Source organism: Lethenteron reissneri, unplaced genomic scaffold (genome assembly GCF_015708825.2).
Source record: "Lethenteron reissneri isolate LAM-NWPU_2019-01 unplaced genomic scaffold, ASM1570882v1 scaffold_1529, whole genome shotgun sequence".
In the NCBI taxonomy this organism is placed as follows: domain Eukaryota; kingdom Metazoa; phylum Chordata; class Hyperoartia; order Petromyzontiformes; family Petromyzontidae; genus Lethenteron; species Lethenteron reissneri.
This window is the reverse complement of record NW_026891255.1, coordinates 98,425-104,855: the sequence shown is the minus strand read 5'-3', so window position 1 is coordinate 104,855 and position 6,431 is coordinate 98,425. Positions and strand designations below refer to the sequence as shown.

The 6,431-nt window shown below is 48.0% G+C and overlaps 1 long non-coding RNA gene across 1 annotated transcript; it reads left to right on the top strand.

The window, feature by feature from the left end:
• The first annotated feature begins 1,192 nt into the window (after positions 1-1,192).
• Positions 1,193-3,122, top strand: LOC133362557 (uncharacterized). Its single transcript, XR_009757509.1, has 3 exons — positions 1,193-1,311; positions 1,887-1,980; positions 3,067-3,122. It is a non-coding gene; the product is annotated as an uncharacterized LOC133362557 (long non-coding RNA).
• Positions 3,123-6,431: the final 3,309 nt, after the last annotated feature.

Genomic DNA, 6,431 nt, shown 5'->3' with positions numbered 1-6,431 from the left:
CGGAGCTTATCCTGACGTCGTACGGAAATCCGATGTTTTTTTTATTTAAATCCTTTATATTAAGTTCACTTGCTTGCGCGCTTAGGACCGTGCAAATCTTTCGGTCATTTTTTAACCCACTTCCCGTGATGCAATCGAGCTGATATTTTGCACACAGACTCGTTGTGCGTGACAATTTATGTTCGTGAAAAAAAAATTCCTAAATTTTACACTTTTTAGGTAATTTTTTTTATATTTAATTACCAATTTCTTAATGCTGCCACGCAATCATCTGACCCATAGGTGGCAGCCATCTCAAGCCAGAGGACGAGAGGACTCTAGCCGCCACGCATATAAAGGATTTATAGTGAAAAACTTAGTTTTTACGGGTTATACTTGTTTAAATCCTTTATATTAAGTTAGCTTGCTTGCTTGCGCGCTTACGACCATGCAAAATTTTCGGTCGTTTTTTAACCCACTTCCCATGATCCGATCGAGCTGACATTTTGCACACAGACTCGTTGTGTGTGACAATTAATGTTCGTAAAAAAAAATTCATATTTAATTTAAAATACCAATGTGATAAAAATGAAACTCTTACTCAAGAAAAACAGAAATGAATAATAAAATAAAACCGATGCCACGCATATAAAGGATTTATAGTGAAAAACACATGCACACACACACACGCGCACACACGCACTCACACACACTCACACACACGCACACACGCACACACGCACACACTCACACACTCACACACTCACACGCTCACACGCTCACACGCACACACACTCACACACACACTCACGCACACACTCACTCACGCACACACGCACACTCACACACGCACACACTCACTCACGCACACACGCACACTCACACACACTCACACACACACACTCACACACACTCACACACACTCACACACACACTCACACACACTCACACACACACACACTCACACACTCACTCACACACACTCACACACACTCACACACACTCACACACACACTCACACTCACGCACACACACTCACACACACTCACACACACACTCACACACACTCACACACACACTCACACGCAGCTGCACTATCTCCTACAGCCGCGAGGAAGAGCGCCACGGTGGAGCGGGGGGTGCAGACGTCCCCCCAGCGTCAGCAGCGACGGTGTCAGAGCACGAAGCGGATTGCCGCCCAGACTCCCCGTGGGGCCCCGGAGCCGTGCGTTGAGTTGGACGCGGAGTTTGACTTTGCGAGCGCCAACGCTCGGCTGGACCGTGCGGCGCTGGATAGGGAGTTCCGGGGCAGGGAGGCCAAGCGGAGAGAAGGTGGGGCACTCACTCACACGCTGCCGCCACCCAACAACTCACTTCCTCCGCTGCTGTATCGGCAAAATAGAAATCTTGTCACTCAATTTTGACACACTTCCCAATGTGGTACCGACTGCAAACTTGTCATCATCACGGTGGCTATGAGATGTTAACTACCTCGCCTGGTGTGCAGGAGGGCGTGGGTTTGATCCCAACCCTGACGATGCCTGCTGCTGTATATTTGGAGTTTGTGTGTTTCTCTCATCATCATCATCATCACGGTGGCTAGGAGATGTTGACTAACTAAATTACCTTAAAATCGTTGGAATACCTTATGCCAGGAAAAGTGTGTTGACCATCTTCTTGGTTCTTTCGGTAAAGTCATCACGTAGAAGGGAAATAAAATAATTCTCACGACGTTTCGGCCACAACGCATGCAGCCGTCCTCAGGCGAAGACCAGGTTTGTCGAGGAGACAGCGCCTGAATGTGTGTTGACCAGTGGAGTCTGGGTTGGGTGGGGGGGGCGGATCTTTGTGTGTTTAATTGTCCAGGCGACCCCCTCACTTCTGCTGTTGCGTCTCCCCTTGTGCAGCGGACAAGCTGAGGGGTCCCCGCACGAGCTCCCCCGTCTTCCTGGACGGCTGCTTCTACGACAAAACCAGGAGCTTCTTTGACAACATTTCCAGGTAACGGCCGTCTCTGCCGCTCGCTCGTGGTGTGTGTGTGTTCTTGTTGGATCTCCTCGCCTTCAAGTGCAACGCCTGCTGGGGGAGGCGATGGGGGAGGCGGCAGTACAGCAAGCGGGCTCCGTCTCCGTCTGTGCGGAGATGGTGTTGCTGTCCCCCCCACCCCCCACCTCGTGTATAGAAACTCACAAACGGAGTTGGCCTAACCATCCCAATATAGGATGACAGAGCTTGGGCAAATTGTTTGTGCCGTTCCTGGCACATCTGGAAAGTTTGGGCGTCGCAAAAATGCGCGACGTTAACTTGAATCGGCGCGCCAAAACAAATGCACGCCGCGTGAATTGCGTAGTTGCACTTGATTCGGAAAAAATCCCAGCCCCGAGAATAAGAGAAGGACGTGCAACTGTTTGACTGGGCACCAGACGAACATTTGTCTAGACGCAGGATGGCGTGGAGCCGTGCAGGGACCTCTCTGATGTCGGGTTTAGACCATTGGAATATCATTTGTCAGCAGTAGCAGAATATGATCATTGTTTTTTTTACCCTTCTATCTGTCAACAAAACTGACACCTTTTTTTACGAGGAGTCGTGTTTGCATTGACCACAATACCTGCGGTCAGAATGATAATATATGCACTGTCCTTGAAGTTGATTGGTCCATACCCGAGACAGCTTTCCTTAGAGCCTAGTCTCACATGGGTTGGAACAGATGACGCATTACGGCTGCAGGTATTGTGGTCTATGCAAACATGACTCCTTGTAATAAAGGTGTCAGTTTTGTTGCCAGATAAAAGGGTAAAAAAACAATTATAATATTTTTTGCTGGCAAATGAGGTTCCAATGGTAGCCGTTTGCGACCCTGGTGCGGCCGGGTACGGGTAGGCCGTGAGTCACTGGTGAGTCACCGTTTGTCACTCATTCCGGGTAGGGTACGGGTAGGGTATTGGTACGGGTAGGATACGGGTACCCGTTTGCGACCCTGGTGCGGCCGGGTACGGGTAAGAAATCAAAACCCGTCTGCGACCTCTGACCAGCCGTGCTCACCCCCCCACCCCCGCCCCTCCCCCCTCCTCCTCCTCCCGCCAGGAACTGCCGCGTGACGTTGGCGGAGCAGTGGCGCCTGAACGTGGCGACGTTCGGGGCGGACCTCTCCATGTCGCTCGTTCGCCGCTCCCGCCGATGCGGGGCCCTGTGGGGGGGGGACGGGCGGCCGTGCGCGCCCAAAGCCGCCGGTGGGGGGGGGCGGGCAGTCTCCTCCTCCGGCCGAGGTGCAGCCTAGACAGGTGACGACCGTGGTGACGGTGACAGCAGCTCAGCTTATTGGAGAGTATATTTAGTATATTGATGATACTGATGTAGTTTATAATTACGGTCGCGCCCAAAGCCGCCGGGGGGGGGAGGGGGGGGGCAGCCTCCTCCTTCTCCGCCGGCCGAGGTCCAGCCTAGACAGGTGACGACCACGGTGACGGTGACAGTAGCTCGGCTTATACTGGTAGGAACGAAGTGGACCAGCCTACAATAGATTATATCGTCCGTCCGATGTCCGATTAGGTGTAGCAACATCGCCCCCTACTGCAAACACTTGGCAGGACCCTACAAAAACCTTTAGACTCAGTGAGGCTTTCCTGGCTAAACAAGTGTAACATTCCCTTATAATTCCCTGAGATAGTTTTTAATTAAAACATTTAAATTAAAAATTAACTCACAGCAGCCTAAAGCCTACAGCTAGGCCTAAAGCCTAGAACTAGGCCTCAAACTCTCCCTTCGTATCGTATTTGTTCGCTCCTACCAGCCCACCCCGCAGGGACCTGTTTGGAGAGTATATTTAGTATATTGATGACACTGATGTAGTTTAAATTTACGTTTTTTTACGTGGTAGCTTAGCTGCTGCAGCTACCGTACTATTAACATTCCTTCCCTTTCTAGATTTGAAGCTTTCGTGACTGCGAGGATTCATATTGTTGGGTTTTTTCGGTAAAGGCACGTATGTAAAAAAATTAAAATTAATAAAAGTAAAATAAAATAAAAATCACGACGTTTCGGAGGCAACACAAGCTTCCGTCTTCAGGTGGAACCGTCACAGCCACGACAGCTGTATCAAGTAAATGAGAGATTACATTTACGAGATTACATTTACTTGATACAGCTGTCGTGGCTGTGACGGTTCCACCTGAAGACGGAAGCTTGTGTTGCCTCCGAAACGTCGTGATTTTTATTTTATAATTTTAATTTTTTTACCTATGCGACTTTACCGAAAAAACCTAAGAATATGATTCCTTCCCTTTATTAATGCTACCCCTACTCCCTCCCTTCGATGCTGCTAATCCTGCATAATATGACTTTGAAACCCCCCCGCCCACCTCCTACACATTCCACAAGTAGTGACTAATCCCATATCGGAATTTTCCACAAATAAACTACATTCCTCTGTTATGTGAGTCCCTTTGTCAAGGCGCTCTCCTCCTCTAACCCAGCTTAAATATACGCTGCAAAGCCTGGCGGTGTTCATTCAGACGCTGTCTTCCCGGCAGGTGAGGGCGGCTCTCTGCAACACGATAACGGAAGTCTGTTGATGTTGCTTGTGAGGTTCTCCCCGTGAGAACACGCTGCTCCGTGGAGGATCAGAGAGAGACCATTTCATGGGGTATGCCGATAGCATAATAAGTATAACCCGTAAAAACAAAGTTTTTCCCTATAAATCCTTTATATGCGTGGCGGCTAGAGTCCTCTCGTCCTCTGGCTTGAGATAGCTGCCACCTATGGGTCAGATGATTGTCTGCCAGTATTAAGCAATTGGTAATTAAATATTTAATTTGTTTTCCCTAAACAGTGTAAAATTTTGGAAAAAAAAATTCACAAACATTAATTCTCGCACAACGAGTCTGTGTGCAAAATGTCAGCTCGATTGGATCACGGGAAGTGGGTTAAAAAACGACCGAAAGATTTGCACGGTCGTAAGCAAGCAAGCACGCAAGCACGCAAGCAAGCAAGCGAACTTAATATAAAGGATTTAAAAATGAGATGTGATGGAGCAAATCTTGAGATCAGATTTGGAAATCGGCACCCTGAAATTAGTCCAGAACAACTGCAAAAGTCCAGGCCAGAACTACATGTTGTTGTTTTGTTTGTTGACCAGTGCGATACAATTTGTGTATTACATCGTGAACAACTCTTCTAAATCAACGAGCGCTCACACAAAGATGTGGAGGAGTTTGTTTCAAACGGCAGTCGCTTGTCAACGCTCTCGTGCCCCACGTTAGAGATTGGATGGCGCGGAGAAATGTCGGCCACAATCGGCAATTCTCCAAGTGACAATCCAGCCCTTTGCGGGGTTTGACCACGATCTGTCGTGTTGCTTCTTGACGTCGCTAATGCCGCTCACTGCTGCTGCTGCTGCTGTTGTTGTTGCAGGTTGCAGAGAACCACAGCTCCCACCCAGAGCGTACACATATTGGGGGTTTGTTTGATTTGAAAAAAAAAATAGTGTTGGGTCTGAAGAAACGTTACGTTAAGGACTGCATGTGGGTTTCGATTTAAAGATTCTTTCGTGACTGCAGGGATTCATCTTCTTGGTTCTTTCGGTAAAGTCACATAGAAGGGAAATAATAAAATAATAAAAACATAATAAAATACAATTCTCACGACGTTTCGGCCACAACGCAAGCAGCCGTCCTCAGGTGAAGAACAGGTCTGTCGGAAAGACAGCGTCTGTCTTTCCGACAGACCTGTTCTTCACCACAACGCAAGCAGCCGTCCTCAGGTGAAGAACAGGTCTGTCGGAAAGACAGCGTCTGTCTTTCCGACAGACCTGTTCTTCACCACAACGCAAGCAGCCGTCCTCAGGTGAAGAACAGGTGTGTCGGAAAGACAGCGTCTGAATGAACACACCAAGCTTGGCAGCAATATACACAGCAATATACGCTGCCAAACCTGGTGGTGTTTCATTCAGACGCTGTCTTTCCGACAGACCTGTTCTTCACCTGAGGACGGCTGCTTGCGTTGTGGCCGAAATGTGGTGAGAATTGTAATTTATAATGTTTTATTATTTCCCTTCTACGTGACTTTACCGGAAGAACCAAAAAGTCTGCATGTGGGTTTTGTTAATTGATACGCGATTCTTGCAATGTTTATGGTGTGTACACAAGGTATACACCGCGTTTGGTTGAACACTTTAGACGTTTATAATTTTAAAGAAAGTTTTGAACTTTAGTCTAATGGGTGAAGGTAAAACATGTCTGTTAAGTCGGACTTTAAATTGTCTCCTGAAATGGGTGCTTTTGTGCGACCGGTCTTAATCTGAAATGAGCATGGACATGACAATTTAATTGAGTTGTGTTTGTATTTCACAAGGCAGCATTAAATGTTGCGGGATTTATATTGGCGCATTGGCCGTGGTGAAGTGTCTGGCGAAGATTAAAGTTGACCGGCTGTTGGCTTTAGAACATTGCTTC